This window comes from Sceloporus undulatus, chromosome 6, assembly GCF_019175285.1.
Source record: "Sceloporus undulatus isolate JIND9_A2432 ecotype Alabama chromosome 6, SceUnd_v1.1, whole genome shotgun sequence".
NCBI classification, from domain to species: domain Eukaryota; kingdom Metazoa; phylum Chordata; class Lepidosauria; order Squamata; family Phrynosomatidae; genus Sceloporus; species Sceloporus undulatus.
In genome coordinates this window covers 10,627,096-10,649,983 of record NC_056527.1, presented here as the reverse complement: position 1 = coordinate 10,649,983, position 22,888 = coordinate 10,627,096, and the positions used below count along the sequence as shown (strand labels likewise).

Here is a 22,888-nt window from a genome sequence, read left to right as displayed (position 1 = left end):
AGCATGGGATCTCAAGTCCCATTACTATCAATGGATGTGCAATATGTGCATGCACTGCCATTGACAATAATGGAGCAGGACCATTCATGGATGCTGCAATCTGTGAATGGCTAGCCCACCAATACGGAAGGCTGACTGTACATATGGGTATCTCTCTTATTTTACAGGTGTACATATACTGTTTTGTGCTGAGTGTGGAACATTAGCATAAAATTGTTAACATATTTCATTTTTAGTGAGCTCTCAAATATATTTCATTTACATTGAATGGGAAATTTTTAAAATAGATACTTTGAAGTTGCCATTCTACTAATCAATATGTTAATTTTAAACCCTCAATCCCTGCATGGAAGGGGATTGGAACAGATGATCTTTTGGTTCCTTCCATCTCTACGATCACCACCTTGAGCCCCTATATTGGGAGAAGAGTGGGATATAAGAAAAAAATAACAATAATAGGATTCTATCGTTTCTATAATTATCTCTGCTTTCTGAAAGTTTCTTGAGTCTTTAAAAATTAAAGCCCAAGTGAAGCCTGAACTCTCCCTAGAAGCCAAGATGACAAAAGGGCAGACTGCCCCAAAAGGGCGGTCTGCAGCCACCCCTTTACTGGCTGGATCAGGGCTGTGGCAATCTCACAGCCCCAATCTGGCCTCCAAAGAGTACAAAAAGGACCCACAAAAAGTAGCTCCTTTTTGTGCTCTCCAAGGGGTTCCTAGCCACGATGGTGTGGTTTTATGACGCCCCTTAGGTGCTGCATCATGTAGATGTAGCACCAGAGTCGCGTCATCATGACGCGCACCGTGTAGACCGGTGTGTGCCCAAATGGCATCCTAGGGGTGGAGTTAGGGCATCAAGCATGTGGAGACTGCACCCTAACACCCCCCACAGGCTGGCACAAAGTGCCGGTCTATATCGGGCCCAAACTGAGACTGTCATGCTTTGGCTATATGATGATAAGGCATCACACAGTAGAAAAGGCAATAATGCTTGGTAAGGTAGAAGGCAGTAGGAAAAGAGGAAACCCACATTCTACATGGATTGGCTCAGTCAAGGTAGCCACAGCCCTGAGTTTCCAAGATCTGAGCAGAGGTGATGATGATAGGCTAACTTGGAGGTGTCTCATTCATAGGGTAGCCATAGGTTGAAATTGACTTGACAGCGGTTAACAACAAGATGATCCCATGTTATGTGTTTTTACTATATCCTAAATGCTTTGGACAAAATAGAATTTTGACTTGCCAATGTATTGTGCTTTATTACTATTCATGCTGTGTTAATAAACACATAAAAAGAGTTTATTAGCAAAGCTTGGACACAGGTCACCATCATAAGTCTTCTGACCATCTCATTTTTCCCCTTCTTCATTCAGCTTTATGATACGGTGGAAAGCAGATGCCTTCTCCAGGTGCTGATTTACCCTAATAAGCTCTTTACATATGGGTAATTTCCTTTGGATGAGCTACACAGTAGCGCTTTAAGATCCTCAGTACAGCTATGACTCACCCTCATTAGCAGTCTTCACTTGTTCCATTTTCAGATTTAGATTCTTGTGCATCTAATAGTATTATTCCAGGGGTTATGCAGGTGCCATGTCTAGTGGCTAATTTACTCTAAACTGGATGTTTATCTGGAATGCTCTCTCCCCTGTTAACTTGACAAGGTAATGAAAGCAGTCCTACTAAAGAACCTCTTGAAATGCACCACTTTTGCAGAATATAAGAATAATTTTTGCTGGTAAGTAAGAAATGCTTGCGCACATCCATATCTAGAGTGGAAGGCCAGAAGAGAAAGTACATCATCACATTAAACCAATGGTATCTGACCCAGGAACAGCTAGGATTATGAACTCTAAGCAAACTTTGAACTTTGCTATCAGAAGCTAAGACAAAGTATTCCTCTTCACATGATTATGATCATATGGAAGAAAGTGGAGATGCACTTGATGGGTTCATTGGATGTTCATGGGGTTCACATTCCCACATGCGAACATCTAGATGTTGAGAAGAAAATCTGAAGAAAGGAACTACTTTACATGCATATCATGGAACTTATACACTACACAATAATGGCTTCATATTACAGGGGGCAAGTCCTTTCACATACATCCACGGCAACAGAATCATGAGACTACAGAAACCAGGAACTTGCAGTTTAGGGAGGGGTATTTAGATGTCTCAAGGGGCCTTAATACCCTGAAGGCACAGGATCTCATCTGATCTTGGAAGCTAAGCAGGGTCAGGACTTGTTAGTACTTGGATAGGACACTGTCAGGGAATACCAAGTGCTGTAGGCTTTATTTTGGAGGAAGACAACAGCAAACCACCTCTGAGTATCCCTTGTCTAAGGAAATCCTGTGAAATTCATGGGGTCACCATAAGTCAAGAGGCCACTTGAAGGCACATACACACATTTAGAATTCTCAGCTAGCGACTTCTAGTCCCTCACCAAACTACAAGCCCCAGGATTCCTTAGGATGTTGCCATCATAGTTAAAGTGGGATCATAGCAGTATAAGGGTACAATGTTAAAGGGCCCCAGGCTCACTTCTTTACCTCTTATTCCACCACACTGAGATGAGAGGGGTGAAAACAACATGTCCTGCCCACATCTATGTATAATTAACACTGCAACTGTAGAAGGGCATTTCAAGAGTGTTTGACATAACCACAATGTTCCTGAATATAATTAAAACATGAGAAATTTTATACTGGAAGTTAACAAATATCCATTCATTTTCAAACTAGGGTAGCAAAACCCAATAGAACAGGACATCAACGTTAACCTGAAGCTCAGATCATGTTTATAAGGAGCAGAAAGAACTCAAGATCTACTCAAATGTTCATTATATAAGGCACCACATGGGTGGGGGATCCATATTTCTTTGAGATAAAATCCAAAACAATATAGAGAAAAGAGCAGAAAAACAGAAATAAACAGATGAAATACAATTGTATTTTTGTTTTTGTTTTGCTTTTGAAGAGGCTGCATAGAAATTTCAGGTCCTTGCGACAGTCCTACACTGTGCATGGCATCCTTACATGCTTTAATACCTATACACACTTTTACCTATTAATTAGTATTTCTAACAGTCATTATGAAAAGATATTTGCTTGACACAATAGGAAAGCTGAGATTAAAAGAATATATATATTCTTTCCTATTGTGTCAAGCAAATATCTTTTCATAATGACTGTTAGAAATACTAATTAATAGGTAAAAGTGTGTATAGGTATTAAAGCATGTAAGGATGCCATGCACAGTTGCTGCTCAGTTCTAAATTTCTTGTTTTATTCAAGACTTTTGGTTAGATATTTGTGGCACATAGCATAATAATATCAAATACAAAATACACAAGGAGATGTGCCAAATGTTTCGTAATTTTATTTACATCAGCTTATTCATCACCTACTTACCAGAGGTTGTGATCAAAGTGGGTTTAAGATGCATATTCATACTCTGACAAGCCGGATGCCATAGCTTGAAAAGAAGGATGACAGCTAATTTGTTTTGGTGGGGTATTTTTTTTTCTGCTGTCAGAGATTTGCTTGTAATTAAGAGTCAGTAATCACCAAGGTCTCTTTTGCTACAAGAGGAGCACATCATAAGTGTGTTAAACACAATTCCAAGAGTCTGTTGGCTGATCTGTGTAATGAAGGCATCTGCAGAGATTTTTAATGGCCCAAAAATAAATTAATACCACAGAGAGAAAAAGAGAATGAAGAAACCAAATTAAAATTCTCTTTGAATCCCAAAATGATGTTTTATATTCAGATCACACTGTGCATTAATACTACACACTGTCTGTGTTCCCTAGCTTAACCTGTGCTGTTGGTGCACACAGCTCCTTTGCTCCCATTTGGCTGATGCAAGCAGTTAAACAAACTAGAAATGGTCCATTTAGCAAGTCAGCTGAATCTGAGATCATGAATTGTTGATGCCAAACAAATCAGAATTTGTAAATGAAGAAACAGTTATGGGTTTTGATCCTGGATTATAAACAACATAAGCCAGCATCCCTAGTTCAGACAAAAAGCCAAGGAAACATTTTGGGTTTGTTTATTTGCTTATGCTGGGGAAGATCCATTTGGAAGGGAACAGGTTGTGTTGGTGGCAACAGTGGCTGGACTTTCAGTTAAACTGCCAGCTACCACCTTTACCATCAGCTTTTAACACAGCATCCTTTTACAATACAGCTCTTCCAATCATTTTACCAACCCAGATCCTCATCTCCCAGATATAGCAACTCCTTCAGCTTCCATCAGCCTTTTCAACATGCGCACTAATTTTCTTACAAAACTCTGTCACATTCCTAAATCTGAGCAGCAACTGACAAGCTCCCACCATTGCCACTAAACAAAAGTTATTTAAAAAAAAAAACCGACACAATATTGTGTTAAGTCTTCATAGCCACATCACATCAGCATTATCCACCTTAGAGGATAAAATGAAAGACAGCACAGAAAATCTTTTAAAAAATAAAAGGAATGTTTATTTACTGCATTTGCAACCTGCCCAATAGATATGGTCTCTCACTAGCAATTTATGTCAATAAACAGTGGCTTTTTATTGAGTAAAGTAACAAAGGACCAGTAGGAACCCTGCTGACCGCACAGCCTGCTCCTAAGGCGGCCCATGAGTGCAGGAGATGACCAGTGACACTAGGAGTCAGTTTATTCTGGTTCCTTTTTGCTCCATTCTTAAAGAACGGAGCGTGGCTTTGACATAGTTTCCAGCCACTTTGGAGACATGGATCATCTCAACATCACGCCTTCAAAATGGCCAGAAGCCACTTCATTTTGGCAGTCTATTTCACCCCAACGTCAAAGTACATGGACTGAAACAGTGGTTTACAAACTATCTAATGTAGGAGACTGTCAAAAAAAATGTTTTAATGTACCAGGAACCTGTTTCTCTGCCATATGATTACCTTATTCACATACTGTTGTTTCATGGAAATTCCATTGACTACCACTTTGAGTATCACTGGATGAAAGTTGTTGGATTCCAAGTAGTGTATTTTGATCCCATTTCTAACTTACGAGTTTGAACACCTCCCAAACTCTGAATCCCATCTTTAATTTCCATTTGATAACACAATGAATTATTAATTTTAGATCATTTATTGAACAAAGCCACCACATTTTATCTGTCATAGCAAAGAGTTACGCTGAAGGAAGAAAGCAAGGAATTCATTCATTGCTCCAAGGATGATACAGTTCCCTTCAGGCCACTACATTATATCTGTCACAGAGTTACAATGTTAGAAGAAAACAATTCATTCATTGCTCCAAGGATGAGTACCTCCCTCAAGGCATGTTATAACTATGGATTTCAAAGCAAACGCAAAGATATGGAGAGGAGAGAAGATAATCACATGTAGGCAGGAATCTCCCTATTGGCACTATATTCAAGACAGCTTGTGAATTTACTGTTTACAGCTGTTAAAAGTGCATAAAATTATACATTAGATGCATGAGGTACCCACTTGACATGCAGTGATTTTAGGACTGCTGTGTTAAAGGCTAACATCAGTGACTCTGGTCAAAACTTTGATCTCATCTACTCTGGCAAATTAGAGCTATCCATCTCTACTTTATAGGACTCTTCAGACCTTCAATACAAACACAATTATTTTGTTATTCTCTTCTTGCTAATATAAAAGAGGTATAAGAAAGATATGAAGAAGTGACCCAGGCCGTTCTTTCCTCTGAGTCAAAACACAAGCTAGAAAACCCTCCTTCTTCTACTTGCGGAAGCTAACCCATTCCATTCCCATTCCACTTGCAGAAGCTAATTGGATAGGCAGTTTAATCTTATTCAATACTGGTACAGTAATGGGATTTCACTCACTACCACTGCACCTGAAGCAGCAAGATAGTGTGGGACAGGGGATAGCACAGATTGTACAGTGGACACCACTCTGTCCTCCAACAGAAAGAGATGGCTGGAGGGCTCTGGAAGAACTACTGGGGAAATAGCAATGTTCCCTTCCTCACAGCATCTGTCACTGGAGGTCACTGTCTCACTCTGCCTAATGATAAAACCAATCCTGAGAATATATGCTTCTAATCACGCTCCTAATCATAAGAGAATAAGCACAATTTATCACCTTAGCGGCCTTCAAAAAGGCCATTAAGACAGATCTCTTCCGGCAGGCCGTTCCAAATTAGCCTCCCCTCCCTGAGCACAATAGCACCTTCTCCTAGTATAGAGTCCTTTCGTCTTTTCCCCCAACTCTGTTGATTTTATCATTATAATGTTTTATATTGTAATTTATTTAATTTTGTTTTATAATTTGAGATGAAAGGTTGGGAGGGGGATAAATTTTAATTGGATTTGATATGTAACACATTGTTTTTACATGCTGTAAACTGCCTTGATACCCCATGAAAAGGCGGGCTATAATTAAATCATATTATTATTAGCTCCTCTATGATGTCATGGCTTCCTAAAATCTAACCTCACTTTGGAGAATATATGCACAAAGACTGAAATGCAACAGGAAGTCTCCAAAAGAGTAAACCTAATGAACCAGCAGGATTTATGTAAGTGTTGAATTATGATTAATGTGGCTTAGTTTAGTTGGGACTAGCAATTAGATTTTAGTTCAAGTGCCAACAGCAGGGTAGAAAGGTTTTTTCTTCAAAAGCATTCAAATCAGGCGCAGAATAGGTTGAAATAGGATTTATACTGAAAGAGATCAGGACTGAAGAATTTTGTCTGCATGGATAAATCATTAAAATGTTGCTGATTCATAGGCACATAGCAGCCAGAGAGATGTCAATGTGGTAGAAGGCTAAAGACAAATGCATCTCTTCGCAGAGACTAAGGGCTCAAACAAACAGGCCAAAATAAAGCTGCCTTGGGTCACTTTGGAAGTAGACTGTTAAAATGACACATGCATTTTAAGAGACCAGAAGCTGCGCCAAAACTGTGCTCCACTCCTTAGGACAGGAGCATGGCTTTGCCATGGCTTCCGGCCTCTTAGGATGCATGCATCATTTAAATAGCATACCCCCAAGTGACCCAAAGCAGCTTTATTTCGTCCTCTCTGTTCAGGCCCTTCCATTATGATCCTACAGTTTATCTGACACAGGTGGTTAATTTGGGAATTATCATGATTACACCAAGTAAAAAAGGAGGAACAGGACTTCATCTATGTAAAGCATACCACAAATGTAGATGCAAGAGCTGAATCCATACCAGCATATTACTAACAATGGAAATGTTAACTTCTTTTATTCTCATATCCAAGAGTTTTCTTGCTGGATGAAATAGGGGGTTCAAATACATTTTGCATTTCAGGACTTTTTTTGGCGGGGGGGGATATTTGTGGGAAATGTTTTATAAAGAAAACAATCGATTTTTGTATAAAAGATACTGTTTTCTATGCAAAGGATTTGCTTTATTGTAAAAATAAAGGCTGATCCTATTGACCAGTCCCAAGTGATTATACCCATTCAATTGCTGAATGGTGAGTCAACACATAGGTAAATCCCATTGGTTCCATGGGTCTGCTTTAGTGGGGACTAACAGGATTTTGGACAAGTTGTTTTGCACAAACAAAATTTTAATCAAAAGTTCCCAGAATATGAAATGGTAGTTGACCATTTTCTTAATGGGAGTCTCAGTCTGTGAAGATGCCTTATCCTGTGAGAATAAGGAAACGTGTGAAAATTCTTTGCATCTCTACACATCACCTCAACTCTTTGGTTCCAAATTGTCCACTAGCACTCTCTTCTGCACAATTTTAGGATTCTGATTTTATTCCACTCCTTTGTTTTGTTTAAAAAAACACATAAAAACCTTGCCTATATTGGGATATTCTCACAAATCACTTCTGGACACAAAAGTCATTTTGTTATGAAGTGCTTTTAGTCCTTGAGGTAAGAGTACATTTTAACAAAAAAGCACTTAAAATAATGGCTGTACCAGATGCCATACTTTCAAAGACACAAAATTTGCCTTAAGTATGGGTTCAATCTGAGACCTGGTTTACAAATGAACAAAGGTCCTCTGCCTTTAATAACTTTGGCAGAGCTTTGATGGGTGCAGTTTGCCATATAGAGGGGAGGAAGTATCACCTGCTGAAATTCTCTCTTCTAGCAGAGATACTGAAAGAAACAGAAGCCCTGCCTTCCTCTCCATTTACCTAGTTGTCCCTGCAAGACTCTACCTGTTCCCAAATTACAGAATACTTCCATTGGAAAAATGGATGCAAACAAATATAATAAAATGAATAAATAAACAAATGATTATTAGAAAGCAGGATCAAGTTGGGGGGAAAGGAAGGATTTCTCATGCTCGTCAACCACATGTGATGGAGTAACCTCTTACTGGCGATAAATGCCTTGTAAAATGAAGACTTTGCAACAATGAGACTTCAGGCATGCCCCTGTACATGGCAGCTGGCAGCAGATAACACAACAAGGCTTAAAGGCAAGAGTAACACCGTTAGAGCTCTTTCATAGCACATATTGGACTGACAAACTGTAGTGCAGTCTAGAAATTTGACTCCACAGCAAAGAAGAACTACAACAGTTATACTTCATTTCAGAGATTGCTGAAGGGAGCTTCAGTATTTCAGAGTTTTTAGGTTTTCTGCTCTCCAGTTTGTAATGATTTATGAAGCAGAAAAGTAGGCAAATATGAGCATTGCCAACAGAAATTACAGTTGATGTTCCTTCAAGTAATTTGTCTTTTAATATATGCATCTCAAATTTCCTGCTTTTTTTTTTGTTACCCTGCTATTTCAAGCCAAAATAGCAGTTTCTCTTTTTTTTAGCAGTGTTTAACACAACAAAAGAGATGGAAAGCCAAATTACAAGAGTAAGCACAACAAATACAAGTATCAGAAAAAGAGGCTATTGTATTTTTTTTTCTTGGCAACATAACTATAATGTCAACAGCTGCAAATCTAGCACAAGAGGTTTTTTCCAGCACCACTTCCATCTGTAAACTGGGAGAAGAGGAGAAGCACCAGGTCACTGCTTGTTATGCAACCCTATTAAATTAAAAGAATATAGAGAGATATACTCAATAACTAACATTAACTTAATTTAAAACAAGTGAATCAGAAAACACTTTGCAAGACATACCACAAACTCAGGCAAAAATATGATCTATTTAATAAGTTTGCAAACACCAAGTGAGAACATAATACAGTGGGGGGGGGGAAATCCAGGTATATAACTGTCAGGTTTTGAGAGCTCCCCTCCCCAACTAAAGATGCTAAATATAACCAACGTAAGTCATAGTACTGCCAACTTATTACAGTCTGCAGACCCAAGACCTGTCAGAAAAGCTGCTTTGTGATCAACAATGATCAAGGCTGCTTTGTTGTCATGGCAAATAAATAGATACAAGTGAGTAAGTAATGGATTTGTCACAGGTAAAAAAAAAATTAAAATCCTAATTTTATTTTTTCCTCAAAAATTAAATCACAACACTTATTTTTCAATGAAGCATTTTATCAATACCTCCCACCATAAACTTTAACACAGATTAAATTAGCATCACTGAGGAAAATACAAAGAGATCTTATCTTATTTGCACCGCTTAGAAGGTTTGTAAGCCACCTATACAAATAAGCAAAATTTCCCTGGAGAGACCAAGATAAAGAGCTTGACATTACATGTGGATAAGTCAAATAAATACACCAGGCTGAGCAATAATATGAATTGAATTCTAACAAATGTGGAACATGTTCCTTCCCCACCTTGCAACCCCACTGCTTCACACAATGAAGTGAAGTCACTGCAGGTGTGACCCCTGCACTTTAAATTTAGCTAAGAGTTGACACAGGATAGTAAGCTTTACTGTTCTATCATATGAAAGGGGACAAACTGTAATGCAGCAAAAACAGACTGCCTATTCTTTTCTCATCTTCCTAGCTGCTAACTTTTATTGGATTTGCACATGCTGGAAAGTAAGAAAGTAAAGCCAGACATGGTTAGGTTTACAGTTGGGCAGAACTACTTCTTCAGTTAAATGAAGGGCTTCTAATTCTGTAAAAAAAAAAAAAAAAGTTACCATATGTATAAGGGTACATGTGCAAATAAGTGGCCCTTTGCATATAACCATGAAGAGCTTAAATGATTTCAAACCAGTATTTTAAACTGAAATTAAACCAGAAATGAAGAGGAAGTCAAAGGAGTCAGCAAAGCCCAAACTTCGCATGATCATAACTTTCTGACTGGAAAGTCTCAGGCTAAATGCAGTGTTCAATGGCTTTTAAAGTGAACCCTACCTATAATGCTTTACACTAGTCTAACATGGAGGAGAAGAGAAGGCTGAAGACTGACATTTTAGCTACCTTTAAAAATCCAAAGGGTTGCCGTGTAGGTAATGAAGTGAGCTCATTTTCTGCTGCCCTGGGACAGGACCTTCACCAATGGATTTATATTACAATACAGGAGATTCTGACTAAATGTTAAGAAGAACATGTTAAGAGCTGTTTGACAGTGGAACAGTATACTTTGGAAATGGTGTAATCTCCTTCATTGGAGGCTTTTAAAGAGATTGCATGGCCATCTCTAGGGTGCTTTCACTATGGTTTCCTGCATACAATTTTATGATTACATAGGTCACTGGGACCTCTACAAGTCAGTGAGACCTGTGCAAGCAGTGTGCCACCTACAATACCAGCTAAACTGATAGAAGGCCTTCAGTTCCATCCAAAGACAAAGATGAATCAATGAACACCTCCACCACCCCTGACATATAACATATTTCCTAGCGGTCAAGTAACCTCCTCAATTGCAGAAAGCAACTGTTTGCACTCTATTTTTGCTGCCTTGAGTTTGAGTCCCTGTATTGAGAGAAAGGCGGGATATAAGAAAATAAGAAAATAATAGTAGTAGTAATAATAATATCACTGCAAGAGAAATCAATGGTTACAAGAGAAATGTACATCCTGGTTACACCTAAACTAGGTGACTGTAACATATCTGGGCCTGCTTTGAAAGTCAGTGTAAGAAGGTAAGGAATGCAGACACATGGTCTCTCAGTTGTCCATTTTTTGTTTTAGAAATGTGAAGTTTTATCACTATTATTTTAAATGTTTAGGTTGCTATTTTAACTAAATGAATTTATGGTTTGTTTTAATAATTCTGCCTTGTCTTGTATTTTACCAATGGCCTTGAGGAGGCATGGAAGACATTAGAAAAATGTTTACTTTTTTAAAAAAGGTTTTAAAAAAATTCTAGGTACTTGGAGCTTTACATCAAATACTCTATAAGGGTTACTGTATCTGTCTGATACACATGAAACCCAGAGCTGAAATTAATGTGGAGATACATAAAAGTTCACTTTTAAACAGCCCCAAGTATTTTCCTATCAGTCACCTTTCCATCATAAGACCTGTTCAAGATCACTCTAAGGCCAGAAGAGGACTTAAATTGAGGGCTTTGAGAACCAATACAGCCTTTACCAATATTTTTTTAATGGCTCCATGACTCCTGGATAATTTCCCCTGCGTTAACCTTATGTGCTGATAAGGGCCATCATTTCAGAATTGGGTACAAAACGTCCTTGATTGCTTTCAATAAAGATTTCTGCAAACCCCCACTGGCTACATTAAGTGAAGTGTTTTTCCTCCCCTTTTTATGTATTGAAGAGTTTTCTACTACTCCTTCGAATGTTATTATATTTTATCACTGAACATTCAACAACTGCAGTTTCAGATCTCAAGTCTCCCCCAATGGATATCTATTTATTCCCTGGAACTATGATTCTATGAGATAAAAATGCCAACTAAAATAATGGATAATAGAGAATATTTTTAAAAAGCAGTCAATCATGTTAAAACATTACTTTAAAACAGTTTTGAAAGGCCACTAAAATGATAAAAAATACACATCCCAATTAAATGACCTTCTGCATCAAAAAGTTAGCATGCAAAGACCCAAATAAACAGAAAGGTTTTCACATGCCAGAAAAAGAGAGAACAGAGAGGGATTCAACCTAGAAGGCCATCAAGAAGGCTCTGACCCACATCCTCACCAAATGTGCCTCTCATGGCAGTAGGATCAAGACAAAGCCACCCCTCCAGGATCTTAAAACTTGGGCAGGCTCAAGTTTCAAAAAGTTATTGTTTTGGATTATAATTTTAAGAATCCCACAGTTGATATGGCACTGGGAGGTAGTTCTGGGAGCTGTCATCCAAAAAAAGAAGTTCCCCAAAGTCTGGAAGACAGATCCAATCATTTCTGCCTGTACCAGTATTGCCTGCCTGCATAACCATGTTCATGCCTACTCTAGCATTGTTGAAAAGGTAATCTTAAATCTTACAACCTACACTGGCAAACAGAACTGTCCACATTTCTGCAAGTTTCTTTGCAGTTGCACAGCAATGCAGGTCAGCAGGTGATTTTCTTCATCTTTCACAAAAGCCATTTCCCATCTGTGAAGTCGAAGGCTTTCACAGCCAGCAGCCATAGTTTTTATGGGTTTTTTTGGGCTATGTGGCCATGTTCTGGAACAGTTTATTCCTGAAATTTCACCAGCATCTGTGGCTGGCATCTCTGCAGCCTTCTCTCCCCACTTTAATATGTAAATCACTTCCTCTCAACTAAGGGTCACACAGTATATATACCCCATTCACTTCCATGCCAACATTCTCTGAAGATGGCAGCCACAGATGCTGGTGAAATGTCTGGAATAAACGCTTCCAGAACATGGCCTGAAAAACCTACAAAAAACCATTCCCCATCTTTTGGCATGGAAAGGGCTTTGGCATTATGCAATGGTTTTAAAATTCAGCTCACACACAATATTGAACAAACACTTGTAAAAATTAAATAAGTATACAGTCACAGACAGCTAGGCTTTTATCTTTAGACATTTTTTTACAATCAAGGGAAACAACAAGAGTTGCACATTTGTAGAAAAGAGATTTTAAAAAAACCTCCAATACCAGCATCCTGTTAGTAAAATCACACTAGTAACCTCTCTGCTCATCAACTGGGTAGGGAAAAAACGAAGAAAGGAAGGAAGATTACTTTTAATAGTGCAAGCAAGTATGAGAGGGACTTGGACAGGATGAACTGAGGAGGCAACACTCCCCACCCCATATAGTTTTACTCTAACTGTGCCAAATCCACCAACATTACACTGCATTGAAAACAGTCTGTCACCCATGTGGGTTATTCCCTGATTTTGACATACAGTGTTCTCAATCCCTCTCCGCAGCCAAGACTTCTGTATTTTGAATCTGCAATACATATTAACTGTGCTATGTTGTCCAGAGTAAGAGATTAGTAGCACTCAGCCTATGCATTAGAAAGAACTTTCAGCAAGATCCCTCTAATTTTCAGTTAAAATATGGAACATGCATCATAGCACATGGGGATGGAGCTTGTTTTGGTAGGACCTTTTTTCTTCATTAAGAGAGTGAAGATTGAGCAAAGGCTGCCTGTTATAGGAAGTAAGTGAGAAAGTCATTTTTGCCACTTTTGACTTCTCTTTGCAACTCCCAGCACCACAAAACATGCTGTTCTTTCTGGAGGAGTCTCCAATATCAGGGGTAGGAACCATGAGGCCTTCCAGATTTGAGCTGCATGCTCCAGCAGCCATAACCAGCATACCCAAGGTTCAGGAATGCTTGGAATTGCAATCCAACAACACCTGGAGGGGACCATAATTCCCTCCCCTGCTTCAGAGGGCTACAGAGGGATGAGGGAAAGTAAAATAAAATAAAAACTGGCCAAAATTGTCATTCTGTCTTCTTTTGCCTAGCATAAGTCTAACTTCATTGAGCAGATGTCTGGACATAATCCATGGAGTGCTGCACACTCACCACTCAGTACCCACTGCCAATCAACATACATCTTTGATTAGAAGGGAAGGCCTGCTTATATTGCAGGATCATTACTACCATAAGTTAAAGTAAATTGCAATTGTTTCCTATTCAGTTTTTCAAAAAACAATCAAGATTTTATATGATGCTACTAGAGTCCCTTTTGCTTATTTTCAATGTTAAACAAGTCCAGCTTTAAATGAATATCATGTATACACTGATGTATAACCCGCTTTTATTATCATTCATAATTTAAGAACAGAGTTCACAGTGCTCTCATTGTGCAAAGGTTGTGCTTGAAAATAGAAATCTGACATGTCAAGAATAAAAGACAGGTAGGTTTTACAGCAATGCACTGAAGTATGAATTAGAACCTTACTGCTGCCACTTGTTGAATCAATGCCCCCCCCCCATACAAATTCTATGGAAAGATTACCTCAAATGAGGTTGTTCGGGTTTTCTGTTGGATATATATCATAAATGTAAGTTCAGGCTGGCAATATGTCCTTTCAAAGAGAGTTAGAGATACATACTGGTAACTCTAACACTTAATAAAAGAAAGAAAGAAATTGAGAAGGATAACACAAGAAGAATGTCGTTCCATTTGTCATGCTTTCAGAAACTCATTCCTGAGGTCTGGCCACAGCTCAGCAGCTACAGTAACATCAAGATTTGATTAATTACTTTTCTCCATGCCAACTCTAAAGAATATTACATATTTAATTGCAACTGACATGCCAGGAGAAATTCTAAGCCCACTGAGAGATTATAACAAAAAGTAAAATTACCATAAACATCCAGATAGCTGAGTTATATTATGAAGAGTCAAAGGGCCAAATCCAGAAGAGACTTAAACTAGGACTCTGAACTCATGCTGATAGAATCTTGTTAATGTGAATAAATTATGTGAAATGTAAGATAGAGGTTGATGGCTCTGATATTGAATGTATATAGGAAAGGATAAGCATCTAAGCAGACCCAAGGCAAGAATATCTCCTAAATATTGTAAAAGAAGCAATTGCTGCATGAAGTAGTTTTCGTTGTTGGTCTTGTAGTGCATTTTTCTTATTTAAAAGACAAGGCACTTTCTCCTTTGCAACTCCCAAACTACGGAGACAACTTTTTAAGTCTAAGTCTCATATACATATGGCTTAGAGTAATACCCTGGCAAACCACACTTTGAAACAGAACCACTCATTTGATTCTCTGCCAGTGAGGTGGGTCATCATCTCATAAACATATGCATTTTTATCCTTCTCCCATTTTTAACATTTTGGAGGCATCCATGCATTTGCTATCCATAGAAAAGGTACATCCACTGCCTGCAGGTGATGTCTAAAAGTACATTACTAGCTCCCAGGTCAGCAGCAAAGGGTTGGTCCTCCTTGAGACATTTAGTAGGAGGCCATAAACTTCCAAGGAAGTACAAGATCACAAGATCATGACGGACCTGATGCCTGCCTCCTGCATCAGACCCATTTATGCTGACTGGCCTCTGCCAATGAGCATTTGTTACAAAATCCAATTTTAGTTGTAGTTAGGTGTGAAACAGAGCGTCTCTATATTCTAGCTTCCTGGCAGCTTGGGGGCATGGCATTTAGACACCGTACACCCTCAAACTGCCCAGAAGTTGCTTGGCTTCCCAGATGGGCTCTGGCTTCCGGGCGCTCTGACAGTATGGTGTTTACAAGATATATATCTCATGAGTGTTGTAAAGCTGCGGTGGGGTTGGAAAAGCCGTCTATTTGCTGGCGCAAAAAGGAGTGGTAATTTGCCACTTCCTTTTGGGCTGGCAAAAAGGTGTACTGGGGCTGTGGTGTGCAGTTGCTGTGGCCCAGATCTGGCTTTCTTGGAGTGGCTTCAAGCCACCCCTTTGGGGCAGTCTGTTCCGCCCCTTAGAATCAACATATTGAAACAAATGTGACTTAAAGTTTGCAATGTCTCCAAAGTCTTAGTTAATAGGACTGCTTTAGGTGAGACTTAATGTTGGATTCATCCCATTACATTTATAAAAGCAACAGATCATTTGTTTAACCATCATTCCAATTTTTACTTTTATTTTTATCCATTTATGTTGTTGTTGTAATATGCCTTCAAGTTATTTCCAACTTATGACAACTCTAAGGTGATTCTATCATGGTGTTTTCTTGGCAAGATTTGTTCAGAGGGGGTTTGCCTTTGCCTTGCTCTGTAGCTGAAAAAGTACGACTTACCCAGGGTCACCCAGTGGGTTTTCCATGGCTGAGTGGGGATTCAAACCCTGTTCTCCAGTAATAGACCCCATCTTCACTTTCCAGAATACTCTGGAGTATGATGGCCCTGGACTTGCCTTCAATCCCCCCTTTCTTTTGCTGCAGGTTTTCAGCTCTCACAGCAAACAGCAGGTGGCTAACTTTTCACACAGTCCCTGTTCATCACCCAGAACCAATGCTGAGGTCAGAACAATGTTATTAATACTAGGCACCTTGTCCTGACCTCAGAGCAACTCATGCAGCATCACTGGTCAGCTTCACCACGAATGAAGGCTGCTGCCATAATTGCTGCAAAGAGAGCTGAAAACCCACAACAAAAAATATTTAAATATGGATTAAGCAAATTGGGTGTGAGTGTCATGAGGACAGTTTGCACTTCATTCAGGGTTTTGGCCCTGCAACACGTAAACAGGACACAGTGAGCCAGAGAAAAATTTAGAGTAATTTGTCCATGTAAACAAACCCCTAGTTCAGTATTCAAACCAATACACCATGGTGGCTCTCTTTATTTTATTTTATTTTATTTCATTTTATTTTTTTACACATAGTGAAAATTGTTTCTTTGGAAAAGATCTTTTTCACTCATCAAACAGAATAGATATGCAGGTTCAAGGATGCAACATATATGATAAAGTATGAGAAGTCAAGCAACAAGACTTCATAGAAGCTTTATAGAATAGTGATATTTATTTCTATACTGGTGCCATGAAAAATTTCAAGATAAAAGCTCTGTTTTATAATATCAGTAGAGTATGAAGGATCTGGGCATTGGGTAAAGATTTATTTTTCTGATATGGATACATACCAATTTTAAATATAAGTTTTAAAAAATCAATTCATGGAGTTGCTCATTGAAAAAGGAGGGAGGAATGAAGGCACATATTTATTTATTTAGTTATTTATTTAACTTATATCAGAACTCAAGGCAGCTGATTCAGGGATTTCTTGCTCTGTTTTGTGTCCTAATGCTAGTAGTAGGATTACTATCCCAGACCACAGATGCTTAGAGATAGGAACAGAGTGTATACATATGTCTGCCTACAACTATTTCAGCACACCCACCTATGGAAAAGATTGGTTTTGAATTGGAGGGTCTGGCGGGGGATTAATTAACACTTTGCACTACAACTGAGGAGGAAAGGCACTAACACACATTTTGTTGAATCTACATTTAAAGAATAATGTGTTAATTGCTTGCAGAATGTATATTACATAAAATCAGAAGGATTATCATCCTTTCCAATATAGAACTGCATAGCACGGTGCACTGTCCCAGTTTCTTTGAAGTGTTATGTGCAACAGACTGGCAAGTCAACATTTAAGTTGTAGAGAAAATTGTATCTAAGCACTGCTACTATAAGTGACTGAGCCTTTGCAAGCAAAGACAGTGAAAGAGAATTGTCAAAAAGCTTTATATTCTTCCATTTTAGCTGGGCATCACATTAATACCACATACTTTTTCCTCAGTGTAGTGATGTGGCAAAAGCTACACTTTCCTGTGTCTTCTCATCTACCAGCACATATGTACTTAAAACTAAGAAGATGTCTTAATACCCTGCCATGTGGAGTGCACGAGTATATATTATACAACATGACCACACCTTAGTGACCACCAGCATTTCCTATCATAGAGATCAGACACATTATTCGCTATGAAGTTATTCCTGAGCAAATGCAATGCTGCACACATTCAGCATTAACACACTGCTCTTCCTTGGCTAGTCCCCCCAGCCAAAGCATAAATCAACAGCAACATTTACAAAAGCCATTCAGGAAATGGTTTGATGCTTTAAAGCTGTATTTTGCAAGATCAGAGTGTGCAATATAGTATTCCTTATTAGTAATATGGCTGTAAAACTGTCAGTGCTTGGAGCTTTCCAAAGTGTGGGTCAAAATTCTATTAGGATTTATGATGAAAAAAGCTTCTCACTAAGAGCAGTTTACCAGTACAAGCAGCACTGGAAGTGCTGAGTATACTGGGAATAAAAGCCAGACATGTGTCAGATTGCACTCTATATGGTTTGCCAGGAATATATAGGTGTTACTACATATGTGAAGAGAGCGGAAGTTTAAATCCAAGGCATTCTTCAATGTAAAATCATTATTCAGTGGCAGAATCATCAAATCATACAATCATAGAGTTGGAAGAGACCACAGGACTATCCAGTCCAACCCCATTATTCAGGAAGACACAATGGAAGCACTCTTGACAGATGGCCATCCAGACTCTATTTAGAAATCTCCAAGGTTGACTCCATCCCACTCCAGGGCAGCATTTTACACTGTCAAACAACTTTTACCGTCAGAATGTTCTTCCTATATTTAAGTGGAATCTCTTTTACGTTGCTCTGTGTCCTAGTCTCTGGAGTATCCATCCCCAATATGACATCCTTTCTGATATTTAAACATGGCTATCATGTCACCCTTAACCTTCTCTTCTCCAGGATAAACATACCCAACTCACTAAACCAACTCCTCATACTTTTCCAGACTTTTCACCATCTTGATCACCCTCCTCTGGATACTCTCTAGCTTGTCCATATCCTTCTTGAACTGTGGTGCCCAGAACTGGAACCAATATTTCAAGTGAGGTCTGGCCAAAGCAGAATAGAGTGGTACTATTACTTCCCACAATTTAGACACTATATTCCTATTGATGCAAGCTAGAATTGCATTGGCTTTCTTGGTAGAACCATGTTGGAGAACCACCATAAAGTGATGAAGAAAAGGAGATTGTTCTCAAGCAGTAAAGGAGCAGAAGAATCCTTACCAATGTATTTCCTCAGAAATTCATCCCCACACCAGTTTTTCTTCCAATGGGACAGCATAAATAGCCCAACAAGAGAAAAGCTGATGGAGATAATTCCTCCTACTAATCCTCGGTCTTGTAGCTTTACAGTTGCCCAGTATTGTAAAATCACTGTTGTGTTGTCATAATGTATAATTGAGCCTGTGATAAACTGCTTTGGCTAGTTTCAGCACGATGGACACCACCATTCAAGTAGTCCTGCCAACCTGAATTGTTTTTAAGTTCAGTAGTAGCTGTTTTTAAAAGAATTGTTCAGCCTTTAGAGTTTAAATTTCACTGAATCAATATAGAAGCCTTTTTGACACATAGAATTAAGGACTATAGGGCTGAAACACTGATGTGATGGTTTAATCATCAATTCTTTCATACGTTAAGCAGAAGTACAGACTTCTACTGGCAAGCACACATGCAGAAAACTAAGCCACACTGAATTCAACAGGACATGCTCATGTGCAAGTGTACATAGGATTGTGTTTGTTACATGACTTATGATCTATCTACTGTACTATGAAAAGGAAAAGAAAAACTTGTTCCTTTCAACCCCCGTTTCATTGCTCATCAGTAGTTTCCAAGCTAGCATGTCACCTCTCAGTCTTCTCTTCTCCTGGTTAAACACACCCAGCTCCCTCAGCCTTTCTTCATAAGAACTCAAGGTTCTCATCCTCATCTCACCAGAGAAAACATAACTTAATTCCTTGCTTCTTTCTAGGCTTGTTTCTAGGTAAACATGCATAAGCTTGAGGTGTGACTAACAATGTCTATGTTATCTCACTCCTCCTTCTCTTCGCCAGTTCAGGAACGTCTCACTAATGCCGAGGTGTCACTTCCATAAGCCCAATACAATATAAAACAGCATTTTAAAATGTTATGTCCTCATTCTTCATCAGCCAGCCATTTTAATTATATGCCATCCCCCATTTCAGTAAAAATCTGTATTTAACTTGCAAGTCCATCAAACTGTAATCAGATTGATGGCATTTCAACTATGAGTTGGCTTGTCTGAAAGTAACATTTGATGCCCTAATTATAAGCAATGGTATCAGGACAGCTGAAAGTACATTACACCAATTCAGACTGTTTGTTCATCCAATCCAGTAGTGGGTTTTGGGGGGGTGGCAGTTTACTGGCAATAGCTGATATAAAGCTTTCCCATCACTAACTGAGCATTTAATTGATGATATGACAAATCAAACTCCTCTTCATGACTAATTACACCTATATTTCAAAGGTCTGCTTGTAGTATTTCACTCTAGGGTGAAACAGCTCCCTGCCATCTCTCTAATGTTAACCATGCGTTTCCTACAATATACATGCACATTTCCATTGCCAACTCCTTCCACGTACTCTATTTTGACCTTTTCTTGCCCCTCTCAAATCAGACTTTTGCTGTTGGTGCAGGAATTTCATATACATTTGTTGTTAACTGCCATCAACTTGACTTTGTCTTATGGTGACCCTGAGAATGAGAGACCTCCAGCTCACCCTATTATAACCCACCCAGCTCAGGTCTTGCAGACTCAGGGCCATGGGTCAATCCATCTGGAACGTGGTCTTCCTCTTTTCCTACTGTCTTCTACTTTGCTAACCATTATTGTTTTTTCTAGTAAAACATATCTTTCTCATGATATGGCTGAAGTACAAAAGTCTCAGTTTGGTGATCTTGGATTCTAGAAAGAGTTCAGGTTTGATTTGCTCTAGGATACATTTATTTGTCTTTTTAGCAGGCCACAATATCTACAGAACTCTTTCATAGCACCACAACTCAAATGAATTGATTTTCTTCCTATCAGCTTTCTTCACTTCTAGTTTTCACAACCATACATAAAACTGGACAATATTATGGCATGGATAATCTTAACGTTACTATTCAATTATATAGATTTACATTTCAAGATCATAATTATTTCCTTTACAGCTGCCTCTCCAAGCCCTAGTCTTCTGATTTCTTGGCTGTAGTCTCCATTCTGATTAATAATTAAGCAAAGGTATGGAAAATCTTGCACTATTTCAGTGTCTTCATCGTCTGCTTTAAAGTTATGTTAATTAACGCTGGTCATTATTTTTGTTTTCTTAATGCTCAACTGTAAACCTGCATTTGCACTTCCTTCCTTGACTTTTTCTACTAATCATTCCATGTCTTTGCTATTTTCTGCTAATAGTATGGTATTATCTGCATATCTTAAATTGTTGATGTTCCTTCCTTCAGTTTTCACACCCTTCCTCAAAGTCTAGTCCTGCTTTATATATGATATTTTCAGCATACAAGTTAAACAGATAGGGTGATAAGATGCAGCCTTGCCTGACCACCTTGCCAACTGGAAACCATTCCATTTCTCCATATTCTGTCTGAATTGTAGCCTCTTGTCTCAAGTACAGGTTATGCATCAGGTTAATCAAATGCCATGCCACCCATTTCTATAAGAGTGATCCATATCTTTTCATGATTTACACAATCAAAGGCTTTGCTATAATATATAAAGCACAGGCTGTTTTCTTTTGAAATTCTTTAGTATGCTCCATTATCCAACATATATTTGCAATATGATCCCTAGTGCCTTTTCCTCTCCTGAACCCATTTTGAACATCTGGCATTTCTTGCTCCATGTATAGTAAAAGTCTTTGTTGTAGAATTTTGATCAACACTTTGCTTGCATGGGAAATTAATGAATTTCTCTTGTGATTACTGAAATCTCTGCTGTTCACTTTCTATGACAAAAGAACAGAATCACCTATTAGTTTCAACTATAGCATGGGATTTTAATCTATTCTGAGAGCAGTTTCCATGCTAGGTTAGTACCACAGAGCATTTTTTTCATGTTTGGACAATAACCAGAATTTGTGTTCCTGATAAATGTTGCACAGTTACACATAAATTTAACCATAAAAAGGGAGATATGTATTATTTCTAGCAGTTACTCTTAATGACAGGGTAGAATAAGTCTCTGAATCATCTGATAACCTGTGTACAGCCCAGAGCTCCTCTCTTCCAGATCAATATATGTTTTTCCTTCAAGTAGTTGTCCTGCATATTTAACATTATTGGCTTCTGTTTTCAGTATCATCCAAGAATGACAGTGCTTATGCTGGATTTGTATGCAGCTAATTACAAACCATGGCCAAGATCCAAAAAACTACTTTAGATATGTCCAAGACACTTACCTAGAGGGATTTTAAAAACTTTTTCTCCTCTGAACAACAAACTCTCTCCTATCCCCATATCGCAAATGCAAATCACTTTAGAAACTCCTACATTTTTAAAAAGAAGTTCTTTTTTTCCTTAGCTGTTCTTCCAGAAAGACAAGCCCCAAACCTCCCAAATATACTTAGTTAGATGACAGATCTTTAGATCCTGGCCTATATAGAGACAGATACACAGCATATTTTATGATCCTGCTAATATCCCTTCTTCTCACAACCCTTCCATGAAGCAAGGCATTTATTATTCATATTTGATAGATAGGAAAGGCAGTTAGAGATACTGACTTGTCCAAATCAATCTTATTTTGTTTATGGAGGAGTTTACTGTAAAAAGCATCTCTTACATCACCAAGCTGCCCATATCTTCACATTTTCAGAGGTATAATTTCTCTGCGTTCTTTACCAGATGAAGCTATTGTATAGGAACTAGTTAGAAAGCCCTTCTGTCTCTGGAATGCTCTATGCTACTGAAGCAAGATTGGGGCTGATGCGGCATCATTTCTCTGCCAGGTTAAAATTAGTAAATTGACTACCAATTTTAAACCATGATCCAGCTCCTGATCTATTTTTATTAGACTGTTGCTTTGTGGTTTTGCTTTACTTGGGGAATATTTGATTGGTTGTTCTCTTTGGCTGGCTGGTTGGTTGGTTGGTTGTTCACTGTACTACTATCTTAAGAGAGAGGACAAGTAGAATAATCTTATTATAAATAATTACTCTGTGGCTTTGGCTTGTTTTTAGGCACATGAGTTCAAGATGTCAGCTCATTAATAAACACCAAGTGTCATGCCCAGCCTGGAAGATGGCTTGGAGGACTCAGAGGATGAGC

At 38.5% G+C, this 22,888-nt stretch overlaps 1 protein-coding gene and 1 long non-coding RNA gene across 2 annotated transcripts in view; one reads left to right on the top strand and one right to left on the bottom strand.

Moving 5' to 3' along the window:
• The window catches only part of LOC121934704, a 37,956-nt gene extending 35,696 nt beyond the window's left edge, over positions 1-2,260 (top strand). Inside the window, exon 3 of the long non-coding RNA XR_006104665.1 lies at positions 1,373-2,260. This is a non-coding gene — a long non-coding RNA (uncharacterized LOC121934704). The remainder of the gene's footprint in view (positions 1-1,372) is intronic.
• The window catches only part of DPP6 (dipeptidyl peptidase like 6), a 652,679-nt gene that overhangs the window by 605,618 nt on the left and 24,173 nt on the right, over positions 1-22,888 (bottom strand). The gene's annotated exons all lie outside the window — the stretch shown is intronic.